Genomic DNA, 13,341 nt, shown 5'->3' with positions numbered 1-13,341 from the left:
CTGTTTTGGACATTATTGGGCTTTATTATCAACTTCTATATTATTTTTGGGACTAACCTATTAACCGGAGGCCCAGCCCAGAATTGTTGTTTTTTGCCTATTTCAGAGTTTGCAGAAAAAGAATATCAAACGGAGTCCACACGGAATGAAACCTTCGGGAACGTGATTTTCGAAACGAACATGATCCGGGAGACTTGGACCCTACGTCAAGCAACCAACAGGGAAGCCACGAGGTAGGGGGCATGCCTACCCCCCAGGCGCGCCCTCCACCCTCGCGGGCCCCTGTTGCTCCACCGACGTACTCCTTCCTCCTATATATACCTACGTACCCCCAAACGATCAGAAACGGAGCCAAAACCCTAATTCCACTACCATAACTTTTTGTATCCACGAGATCCCATCTTGGGGCCTGTTCCGGAGCTCTGCCGGAGGGGGCATCGATCATGGAGGCTTCAACATCAACACCATAGCCCTTCCGATGAAGTGTGAGTAGTTTACCTCAGACCTTTGGGTCCATAGTTATTAGCTAGATGGCTTCTTCTCTCTTTTTGGATCTCAATACAAAGTCCCCCCCTCTCTTGTGGAGATCTATTTGATGTAACCTTCTTTTGCGATGTGTTTGTTGAGACCGAGGAATTGTGGGTTTATGATCAAGTTTATCTATAACAATATTTGAATCTTCTCTGAATTCTTTTATCTATGATTGGTTATGTTTGCAAGTCTCTTTGAATTATCAGTTTGGTTTGGCCTACTAGATTGATCATTCTTGCAATGGGAGAAGTTCTTAGCTTTGGGTTCAATCTTGCGGTGTCATTTCCCAGTGACAGTAGGGGCAGCAAGGCACGTATTGTATTGTTGCCATCGAGGATAACAAGATGGGTTTTTTATCATATTGCATGAATTTATCCCTCTACATCATGTCATCTTGCTTAAAGCGTTACTCCATTCTTATGAACTTAATACTCTAGATGCATGCTGGATAGAGGTCGATGTGTGGAGTAATAGTAGTAGATGCAGGCAGGAGTCGGTCTACTTATCTCGGACGTGATGCCTATATACATGATCATACCTAGATATTCTCATAACTATGCTCAATTCTGTCAATTGCTCAACAGTAATTTGTTCACCCACCGTAAAATACTTATGCTCTTGAGAGAAGCCATTAGTGAAACCTATGGCCCCCGGGTCTATCTTCCATCATATTAATCTTCCAACACTTAGTTATTTTCATTGCCTTTTATTTTACTTTGCATCTTTATCATAAAAATACCAAAAATATTATGTTATCATAACTATCAGATCTCACTCTCGTAAGTGATCGTGTAGGGATTGACAACCCCTTACCGTGTTGGTTGCGAGGATTTATTTGTTTTGTGTAGGTGCGAGGGACTCGCGCGTAGCCTCCTACTGGATTGATACCTTGGTTCTCAAAAACTGAGGGAAATACTTACGCTACTTTGCTGCATCACCCTTTCATCTTCAAGGGAAAACCAACGCAGTGCTCAAGAGGTAGCAAAGTTACAAAGGAAGCAGGTGTTGTCTCGTATGGTCGCACTCTCCGGACCTATTCCAACATCCGTTGTAGGGTATTCGGGATGGATACTAGTGTACTAGCGCCAACACCTTCTCCCTGGTTCAGTATTCAAAGTCTTGGAGGAAACTCGCTCTTCCTTGGACAAAACTATCCAATGATGGTGGAAGGCGATCCAGCTGCTGTTGACACAACGTTACTACCATTTATGAGAAGCAACTATATCTATACCTCAGACATTACTATGCTTCCCTACCGTACCAATATGGGTATTGAAATAGGCCGCTTCATCCTGGATGATCAGTCCTGCGTTGTTCTCGAGATTGACAGTAGCTGGCCCTTCCCACATAATCACTTTTGGTTCAAAGCAAGTGTTTCCAACGCCGACGAGTGGTTTAGCTGAAGTTCATTTTATCGCTTTGTTATTTGTTGTGTGAGAAAAACTTTACTAGAATGTTTTGTTGGAAATGATCTATAATCCAACGTGTATCCTCGTTGTCGTTGTCGACTGATGACTTGTTGTATGTAATCAATGGTACATTTGCATATGCGTCCATGAACTCACGCCTGCTAGTGGTGTCCATATGAACAGTGCTAGTGATTTTAGTTGCAAAAATTAGATAGTGCTAGTGTTTTGTAGTAGCATATTTTGACAAATTGCAGTGTTACAAGGTTGACAAATGGCAATGTTACTAGATAAACAAATGTCAATCTTTCCAGTTTGAGAAATGGCAAAATACCCAAAATGATAGACATGCAAATCTTACCAAATTGTTTATACGTGGTTGCACATGGGTCATGTAAAACAACCGTTTGTGTTGAAGGGATGCAGAAATCCTGCTCGACACATTTTCCCTTGGCTTCCTGGGGAAGCTGTTGGTTTGCATACGGGTGTTCTAACTAAAACATTTGTGATGAGTGTTTTATATTTAAAAACCATTGACATTTTTAAAAAGAAAATCATTTGATAAGTCTGTACATTAAGAGAGAAAAATGCAAGTTTGTTCAAACCATATCTTTCATTCAGTTGCACTGCAAATTTATATTCATATGATCGAGAATTCGAGATAAAATATTAAACCCCAGAAAAACTATTTCCGGTGGCTGCGGAGGCGACATGCCGCGCCGTCGTTGTCATTGTCGTCCTCCGGGATGCCGTTGTTGAAGTCTTCAAGGCATAACAAAATGTTCTTCACTTGTAAATCAAACATCATGTCATCGCGCGATCGATGGGCGGGGCGCGGGAGGACGGCAACTGGCGCCGCTGAGAGGTAGCGGTCGACGGCAGCGTCCCATGCCGCTGAGGAGGGGGAGGGGGCACGGGCATGGGCACGGGCGCGACGGGTGATACGTCCCCAACGTATCTACTTTTCCAAACACTTTTGCCCTTGTTTTGGACTCTAACCTGCATGATTTGAATGGAACTAACCTGGACTGACGCTGTTTTCAGCAGAATTGCCATGGTGTTATTTTTGTGCAGAAATAAAAGTTCTCGGAATGACCTAAAAAATCAATGGAGAATATTTTTGGAATATATAAAAAATACTGGCGAAAGAATCAAGGCCCCCCTGGGCGCGCCCCCTGCCTCGTGGGCCCCCTGGTGCTGCTCCGACCTCAACTCCAGCTCTATATATTCACGTTCGGGGAGAAAAAAAATCAGAAAAAAGGATTCATCGCGTTTCACGATACGGAGCCGCCGCCAAGCCCTAATTTCTCTTGGGAGGGCTGATCTGGAGTCCGTTCGGGGCTCCGGAGAGGGGAATCCGTCGCCATCGTCATCATCAACCTTCCTCCATCACCAATTTCATGATGCTCACCGCCGTGCGTGAGTAATTCCATCATAGGCTTGCTGGACGACAATGGGTTGGATGAGATTTATCATGTAATCGAGTTAGTTTTGTTAGGGTTTGATTCCTAGTATTCATTATGTTCTGAGATTGATGTTGCTATGACTTTGCTATGCTTAATGCTTGCCACTAGGGCCCGAGTGCCATGATTTCAGATATGAACCTATTATGTTTTCACGAATATATGTGAGTTCTTGATCCTATCTTGCAAGTCTATAGTCACCTAGTATTTGTTATGATCCGTTAACCCTGAAGTGACAATAATCGGGATACTTACCGATGATGACCGTAGTTTGAGGAGTTCATGTATTCACTAAGTGTTAATGCTTTGCTCTGGTACTCTATTAAAAGGAGGCCTTAATTTCCCTTAGTTTCCAATAGGACCCCGCTGCCATGGGAGGGTAGGACAAAAGATGTCATGCAAGTTCTTTTCCATAAGCACGTATGACTATATTCGGAATACATGCCTACATTACATTGATGAATTGGAGCTAGTTCTGTGTCACCCTATGTTATAACTATTGCATGAGGAATCGCATCCGACATAATTATACATCATTGATCCATTGCCTACAAGCTTTTCACATATTGATCTTTGCTTATTTGCTTTTCCGTTGCTACTGTTACAATCACTACAAAACCAATACTATTACCTTTGCCACTGTTACCGCTATTATCATATTACTTTGCTAGTAAATACTTCGCTACAGGTATTAAGTTTTCCAGGTGTGGTTGAATTGACAACTCAGATGCTAATACTTGAGAATATTCTTTGGCTCCCCTTATGCCAAATCAATAAATTTGGGTTGAATACTCTACCCTTGAAAACTGTTGCGATCCCCTATACTTGTGGATTATCAAGACTATTTTCTGGTGCCATTGCCGGGGAGCATAGCTCTATTCTTTGAGGCACTTGGGATTTATATCTGCTGATCACTATGAAGAACTTGAAAGATAAAAGAACCAAGATTTTTCCCTCAACTATGAGGGGAGGTAAGGAGCTGCCATCTAGCTCTGCACTTGATTCACCTTACGTTTTGAGTAAACTTGCGACACCTACTCCTGCTAATCATTCTGAGATGTCGCATGTTATAGATGATGCCAATTCTGCTTTGCATGATACTTATGATGAAACTACTTCTATGTTTGATAATACTGTGCCACTAGGTGAATTTCTTGATGAACAACTTGCTAGGGTTAGAGAGAATGAAATTATTGAAACTGATAATATTGATGTAAGTGATGATGAAGATTCTCCCCCTAGATATGAATTGCCTGTTGTGCCTGAGGGCTATGTTATGGATGAAGAAACTGCTAGAGACTTTTTAGCTTGCAATGATAGATCTGATCTTAAGAAACTATTAGTTAAGCTTAAAGAAAAATCCTCGAATGCTAGAATGAAATATGACCCTGCTTTTGCTACTTCACCTATCTGTATTTCCGCCAAGGATTATAATTTCTCTGTTGATCCTGAGTTAATTACTTTGGTTGAATCTGATCCTTTTTATGGCTATGAATCTAAAACTGTTGTGGCACATCTTACTAAATTAAATGATATAGCCAGCCTATTTGCTCATGATGAGAAAACTCAATATTAATTTATCCTTAAGTTGTTTCCGTTCTCATTAAAGGGTGATGCTAAAACATGGTTTAATTCTCTTGATCCTGGTTGTGCGCGTAGTCCCCAGGATATGATTTATTACTTCTCTGCTAAATATTTCCCCGCTCATAAGAAACAAGCTTCCTTAAGGGAAATATATAATTTTGTGCAAATTGAAGAAGAGAGTCTCCCACCAGCTTGGGGCAGGCTTCTACAATTACTTAACGCTTTGCCTGATCATCCTCTCAAGAAAAATGAAATACTTGATATCTTTTATAATGGACTAACCGATGCTTCCAGAGACCACCTGGATAGTTGTGCTGGTTGTGTTTTCAGAGAAAGAACTATTGATCAAGCTGAATTGCTATTGAATAATATGTTGAGTAGTGAAAATGATTGGACACTTCCTGAACCAACTCCTAAGCCAACTCTGATGAAAATGGATATTCTATTTCTCAGTCCTAAAGATATGCAAGGGGCAAAGAAATCTATGAAAGAAAAAGGTATTAAAGCTGAAGATGTTAAGAATTTACCACCTATTGAAGAAATACATGGTCTTGATAACCCGACACATGTATTAAAGGTAAATTCTCTCTATATATTTGATGAAGGTGATATTCCTCGTAATAAGTCTGCTAGCCAATGCCTAGATGAGTTTGATAATTTTATTGTTAAACAAGAAAACTTCAATGCTTATGTTGGTAGACAATTGAAACGTAATGCTTATATGATTGAACACTTGAGTGATTATATGTCTAGAGTTAAAGGTGAACTTAAACTTATTAGTAAACATGCTTCTATGGTTACCACTCAAGTAGAACAAGTACTTAAAGCTCAAAATGATTTGCTCAATGAATTAAATAATAAGAAAAATGATAATGTTGTTATAGTTATGACTAGAGGGGGTAAAATGACTTAGGAACCTTTGTATCCTGAGGGCCACCCTAAGAGAATTGAGCAAGATTATCAGAGAACTAATGTTGATGCACCTAGTTCTTCCAAGAAGAAGAAAAGAAAAATGATAGGACTTTGCATGGTTCTAGTGAACCTGTTGTTGACACACCTAAGAATCCCATTGACATTTCTATTTTTGATGCTGAAACACAATCTGGTAATGAACATGAACCTAGTGATATTGTTAATGATGATGTTCATGTTGATGCTCAACCTAGCAATGATAATGATGTAGAGATTGAACCTGTTGTTGATCTTCATAACCCACAATTAAAGAATCAATGTTATGATAAGAGAGACTTCGTTGCTAGGAAGCACAGTAAAGAAAGAGAACCATGGGTTCACAAACCCATGCCTTTTCCTCCTAAACCATCTAGGAAAAAGGATGATGAGGATTTTGAGCGCTTTGCTGAAATGATTAGTGTCGGTGTCAAAACCGGCGGATCTCGGGTAGGGGGTCCCGAACTATGCGTCTAAGGTTGATGGTAACAAGAGACGGGCGACACGATGTTTACCCAGGTTCGGGCCCTCTCTATGGAGGTAATACCCTACTTCCTGCTTGATTGATCTTGATGAATATGAGTATTATAAGAGTTGATATACCACAAGATCGTAATGGCTAAACCCTAGCTGTCTAGCCTGTATGACTACGGTATACAATATATACTTTCCAGACTACACCCTCCGGTTTATATAGACACCGGGGGGATCTAGGGTTACATAGAGTCGGTTACATAAGATGGAATCTTCATAGTTGTTCACCAAGCTTGCCTTCCACGCCAAGGAGAGTCTTATCCGGACACGGGTACAGTCTTCGGTCTTCATATCTTCACAGCCCATCAGTCTGGCCCATAGATAACAGGCCGGATGCCCGAGGACCCCTTAGTTCAGGACTCCCTCAGTAGCCCCCGAACCAGTCTTCAATAGCAAGGTGTTCGGTACACAGATTGTCTTCGGTATTGCAAGGCACGTTCATCCTTTAATGATTTCCATGTAGAGTATTCGGCCGTAGATTCGATGTCTCCCCTCGGCTTTTGTGTGTTTAATGTCCTCGTTTTCCACGTGTCGAGCGAATGCGGATAGTAAGTGTATTTTTTGCAAATAACACCCCAGTCCTGTAGGGAAGAGCATCTATTTAATGAGATTGGATCTCAGATCCTTTCAGCACCAAGCGGAGAAAATCCTCAGAGGCCGCCAGGCAAGACCATTCCAACACGGCCAACAATCCCAGCTCCTCTTCCCATTCCAACCTAGAGAGAGGCAAGTGGGGGAGGTGCTTTGCGTCCCATAGCCGATTGGCGAAGCTGCAAACACAGGGATTTCTCCCTCCAGCAGATCTGGTCCCTATTCAAGCAGGGTTGGCCTCCTTCAACGACAAAACCCAGGCAGAGGATTTTCCTAATCCATCTGCAGGAGAACGTGTATGCTTCGTCCCCTATCTGCTGAGGGGAGTGGGGTTTCCAATTCACAAATTCCTCCGAGGACTATTGGAGTACTATGGCCTCTAGCTGCACAACTTTACCCCCGGCTCCATCCTCCACATTGCGGGTTATGTCGCCCTATGCGAAGTATTCTTGGGCTGCGAGGCCCATTTCGATTTATGGAGAAGACTATTCTGCCTCGTCCCTCGCAATCAAGGTGGATCAATTTTTGAAGTGGGAGGTGCTGAAGTGTGGTGCATCGCCGGGACCGGATACCTGTCCGGCACGCCGAAGAAAGCTCCCAAAGAGTGGCCTTCCGAATGGTTCTACATCGACGATGTCGCTCACCCGACCCCGTCCGCATAGGCGTCCCCGAGTTTTCAAATGCTCCGCTGAAGAAGCGCCATAGTTGGTGTCCTCGGAGCCTCAAGGAAGAGGATAGCGCAGAGATCAGCTTGCTACTGGGCAAGATCAGAACGCCTGCCCAGTCCGGATTGTCAATAGTCGAGGTGATGGCGATTTCTATAACGCGGGGGGTCTAGCCACTCCAATATCGAGGACTGCCCATGTGGCATTATAACAGAGAAGACGACGCCTCGCGTTACGGTCGAAAGGGCCCGAACACCCCTGCCGCTCTAGCCAAGATTCTGGCCGAGTTGTATAAAGGGGAGAAGGAGGAGTTCAGCCGTCTCCAATATCAAGATGGACTTTCTATGTACAATCCTCCCATCTAGGTAAGGTTTGGCTCTACTTATTTTATCTTGTCCCTGGATCATTCGTTGACAGGCAGCATCTTATCCGTTCCTAACAGGAATGGCGAAAGGCTGTCGAGGGGATCCATGACCCTGCCCCTCAGCCGGAAAATCGTAACCGGGATCTTGACCCCGGCTATGAAGAAGATCTGGACATATTCGTGGAGCTTGAGGAGGGAACATTCTATCAGATGAGCTACGATGGTACATATGTACCCATTATCGCCGATTACCCCAGCCTCCTTCCAGCTTCACATGTAAGTAATCCAAAGACTCCTTATCCAAAAGAGATCTCTCCTACCTTCTTACCCACCGCACTATCCTGTGCTCAAAAGGGGAAGGATTCGGCACGCCGTACCGCTCCAGGGGTATCTCCGAAGAGAGCGTCCCCCACACCAGGCGAGCCTTCCAAGAGGTAAGCAAACGAAGACATGGCCGGGCCTTCATCGAAGAGGTATGAATTTGCCAATGTGCTCCTGGGCAGTCACGTCCGACCGTGACCCTCCCGTTTTCCATGTGCCAGGAAAAAGGTGCGCCGGACTATATTCGGAGGTTCGAGCGGCCATACTTCCCGCAGCCAGGATTCAAATCCTGCCGTGAAGATGGAGACTAATGCGGGGGCGACGCCGGACTGTCCTCTAGCCGAGGACTCGAATGATGTATCCGTCACCAACTCGAAAGTGGAGAGTGCCATGAATCATCGGCACCGCCAGGCCATTTTACAAGACCCTGGCTTTTCAGAAGAGTCATTTAACGCCTTCAGCTCAGTCGATGCATACATCGGAGCTGCTCGAGATGGGCTTAACAGGGCCACAAGGCAGCATTTGAAAGATATGCAGGTAAATTTGTTTTGTATGACTATGATAACCATATGCTAGTAGCCCCCGAGACATAAAGGAGTTGAGACAACTGATTTAAGTATCAATGTACAACCAGGTGCTTACGGAGAAGAACACCCAGCTAGCTCAAGAACTGGAAAAGTGTCAGCGCTGGCTGCTTGCTGCCAATGCCGAACTGGAGAAATACAAGGCATCTCCCAGTAATATTTCCCTCTATCAAGAATTCATAATGATACACTGATAGTGTGAATCTGGGTGCTTATCTTTGTGTTGGGTTGTTAGACCAATTATGAGAGCAGCTGGACGCCGCTCGAAGCGATGAACACGGAGCCAAAAAGCTACTCGCAACGGGCGAGCGTGTATTGACAAAAGTCGTTCAGGAGAAAAAGAAACTCTAGGATTCAAACACCAAACTGGGTGAAGAACTGAAAGATGTGTGAGCTCAGCTAGCTGACTCTGTGAAGGAGAACAAGAAGCTGCGAGGCGGCATATTCAGTACGTGGCCACTTTTATCTTATAACAGTTTGGAGGTAACAGTAGCTGATATAGCTGTAATTGCAGGTGTGTTGACGAACCGCCCCGAAGAGGAGGTGCCCGGATCATCAAGTAATCTTCTGCAAGGGATGTCGCAGTTGCCCGAGCAAGCTCGGTGGGCGATGCGGAGTGTAGCCAAGGCCTTATGGCCATTCGACTCCCCTCCAGGAAGTATGGAGAAGATGGTAGAGCTGTTCAAGGGAGCGCGACGGCGTATCCGACTGTGGAAGATATCGTCCTGCCGAGAGGGTGCGTGAGAGGCCTGGGCCATAGTGAAGACGCGATATACCAAGCTGGATCCTAATCACATGGCTCGTGTCGGACCGCTAGGGCCGAATGGGGAAGAAATTCCCGTTAGTTTAGTATATGACCAAGTAGAGGTGGCCGCCAAATATTCCCAACAGGATTGTAAATTAGACCGCCTTTTGGACGGTATAGAGGAGGAAGTGTTTTGAGTCGTGAGTGACTATGTACTTTCCTTCTAGCTGGATAATAAAGATAATTGTCATCGCCGACATTTTCGCTTCAACCTCTGGACCCGAAGGTGTGTAGCGTTTCCGAATACCCTAGTGGTAGAATATACCGGGGTATGCGTGGAAACCAGGCGTAGGGGTCATAATTGCTCGAACAGACAATATGTAGCTGACTAGTTATGTTATATTACATTATGTTAGAAACATATTCCAAAGAGAATAGTTCCGTTAAGGGTTCCTTTCCCTGGGTGTGCATGCATTTAATGTGCATGTCCGAACTGTGATTGAAAAAATCGTAGAGTAAGTAACATCTGGGGTTCACAATGGAGTGAATGAGGAAACACCTTTAATTCGCCGACCGAATATGCCCTTAAGAACGCTAGCTTTCGGCTTCACCCAGTCTGAGGTACACATCCGGATGACCCGGCAGTAACAATCGCAGAGGTGCTCCCTTTATGCCCTAGCCGAACTAACGGGAACGTAGGGCATAAGTACAGGAGCCATGCAACCCAGCTTGGCCAAAACTTAAGTTATATCGATGCATATAATGGCGAAGAAAAGGTACATATGGAAATAAAAAACGCATATGTGCTGAGCTTGATGCTCGAAGAATAGTCGCAAGCTTCTGTACAAGAAGCCCCCAGGTATAATGAACGTACATATTTAGATATGTACGCATCAGGTAGCGATAATCTAGCCATACTAAAGCCGTATGGGCTAAAGAGAAAACGAAAAAGGTAAAAAAAATGAAAAGAGAGGAAAAAAATTACGGTAATAACAGGAGGGAGGAAACGAACACAGAGTTCGGCGTCAGGCATAAAATCATCGTAATCTGGCCGCATTCCAGGGGTTTGGCTCCACGTGATTATCTGACGCATCACGTAGGCGGTACGCTCCTCCGGTGATAACTTCGTCAATGATGAAGGGATCCTCCCACTTGGGCTTGAGCTTGTCCTTTTTCTTCTCCCGCAAGCGTAGAACAAGTTCACCGACGTTATACGTCTTGGCCCTCACTTCTCTGCTTTGATACCTGCGAGCTTGCTGTTGATAAAATGTGGAACGAGCTTTTGCGACGTTGCGCTCCTCCTCCAAGGCATCTAAGATGTCCTACCGATCAAGCTCGGCTTCTATCTCTCTTTGTACATACGCACTCGAGGTGAATCATGAGTAATATCGCAGGGTAACACTGCTTCCGCACCGTACACCATGAAGAAGTGTGTATATCCGGTAGTGCGGTTGGGCGTAGTCCGCAGCCCCCAGAGCACAGAGTCAAGTTCCCCCACCCAGTGCTTGTCCGATTCCTTCAAAGACCGCACTATTCTGGTTTGATGCCGCTCATAATAAGACCATTAGCCCGTTCGACTTGGCTATTTGTCTGTGGGTGATAGACAGAGGCGTAATCGAGCTTAATGCCTAGATTAGCGCACCAGGTTTTCACCTCATCGGCTATAAACTTGGAGCCATTATCGGTGAGTATACTGTGCGGGACGCCGTAACGGTGTACCACGCCAGATATGAAATCTATTACTGTCCCCGCTTCAGCCGTTTTGACTGGTTTGGCCTCTATCCACTTAATGAATTTATCCACCATGACCAGCTGATACTTTCTCTTATGACTTCCTCCTTTAAGGGTCCGACCATATCGAGCCCCCAGACCGCAAAAGGCCCAGTGATGGGGATTGTTTGTAAGGCAGTGGGTGCATATAGCTTTGGTTGACAAAGAGTTGACATCTGACGCAACGTTGGACAAGTTCCTATGCATCTGCTCGGGCTGTCGGCCAATAAAACCCTATACAGAAGACCTTGCTAACAAGGGCCCGAGCTGCAGTGTGGGGACCGCCGAGTCCGGCATGAATTTCAGCCAATAGCTGTCGCCCCTCTTCCTCGGATATACATCGTTGAAGGACTCCGGTAGCACTTTTCTTATAGAGCTCTCCATCATGAACCTTGTAGTCCTTTGAACACCGAACAATGTAGCGGGTCTCATTCTGGTCCTTAGGAAGCTCCTTCCTGTTAAGGTAGGCCAAGAAGGGTTCGGTCCATGGGGCAATGACTGCCATGATGAGATGCGCCAACGGTGTTATTTCGGTGGCTGAGCCCCCGACAACGTCGATGTTTCCGGGATCTGGGGTTATGTTTGGATCCGGACTAGTATTGCTACTTTCCCCCTGCCACACCACGGATGGCTTAAAAAGCCTTTCCAGGAAGATATTAGGTGGGACGGGGTCGCTCTTAGCGCCGATATGAGCAAGAACATCCACCACTTGATTGCTTTCTCGAGCCACATGATGGAACTCGAGCCCCTCGAGCCGGGCCGACATTTTTCTGACTATGTTACGATACGCTGCCATCTTCGGATCTTTGGCGTCAAAGTCTCCATTTATTTGGGATATTGCCAGGTTTGAGTCCCCGCGCACCTCTTGGCTTTGTATGCCCATGGAGACAGCCATCCGAAGACCATGTAATAAGGCCTCGTAATCGGCTGCGTTGTTGGAGTCTGTGTATAGTATTTGGAGGACGTACTGAACGACATCTCCAGTAGGGGACGTTAAAACGACGCCTGCTCCTAACCCTGCCAGCATTTTGGAGACGTCGAAATACATGACCCAATTGGAGTATGTGTCGTACTCTTTAGGGAGTTCGGCCTCTGTCCATTCGGCGACGAAGTCGGCTAGTACTTGGGATTTGATAGCTCGACGTGGTTTATATGAAATGTCAAATGGGAGGAGCTCAATAGCCCATTTGGCAATCCGGCCCGTAGCATCGCGGTTGTTTATAATGTCATTGAGTGGTACTTCAGAGGCCACCGTGATCGAACACTCCTGAAAGTAGTGACAGAGCTTTCGGGATGCCATGAAGACCGCGTATGCTATCTTTTGATAATGAGGGTACCGGGATTTGCATGGTGTAAGGACAGTAGATACGTAGTATACTAGCTTCTGAAGCGGGAATTTATGCCCGTCCTGTTCTCGTTCAATGACGAGTACAACGCTCACCACCTAATGTGTTGCCGATATGTATAATAACATCGGTTCGCCGGCGTTTGGTGCGGCCAGGATTGGATTGCACACAAGAAGGCCTTTTATTTCCTCCAGTCCGGCTATTGCCGCGTCCGTCCACTCGAAGTGGTCGGTTCACCGTAGAAGGCGATAGAGTGGTAGTGCCTTTTCTCCCAATCTGGAGATAAAAGCGGCTTAGAGCTGCTATGCAACCCACGAGCTTTTGAACTTGTTTAAGGTCTGTTGGCTTAGCCAGTTGTGACAAAGCTCGTATTTTGGCTGGGTTTGCTTCAATTCCTCTATTGGAAACGATGAAGCCCAGCAGTTTTCCAGCGGGAACGTCGAAAACACATTTTTCTAGATTGACCTAATGTCATACACGCGGAGGTTG

At 45.2% G+C, this 13,341-nt stretch overlaps 1 pseudogene; it reads left to right on the top strand.

Moving 5' to 3' along the window:
- Positions 1–4,316: 4,316 nt before the first annotated feature.
- LOC147983549 (uncharacterized) lies at positions 4,317–8,718 on the top strand (annotated as a pseudogene).
- The last annotated feature ends 4,623 nt before the right edge of the window (positions 8,719–13,341 follow it).

The sequence above is a fragment of the Triticum urartu genome, chromosome 2A, assembly GCF_056163025.1.
Source record: "Triticum urartu cultivar PI428250 chromosome 2A, HENAU_Tu73, whole genome shotgun sequence".
Classification (NCBI taxonomy): domain Eukaryota; kingdom Viridiplantae; phylum Streptophyta; class Magnoliopsida; order Poales; family Poaceae; genus Triticum; species Triticum urartu.
Note: the sequence above shows the minus strand (reverse complement) of the source record. Positions and strands in the feature narration are given on the sequence as shown.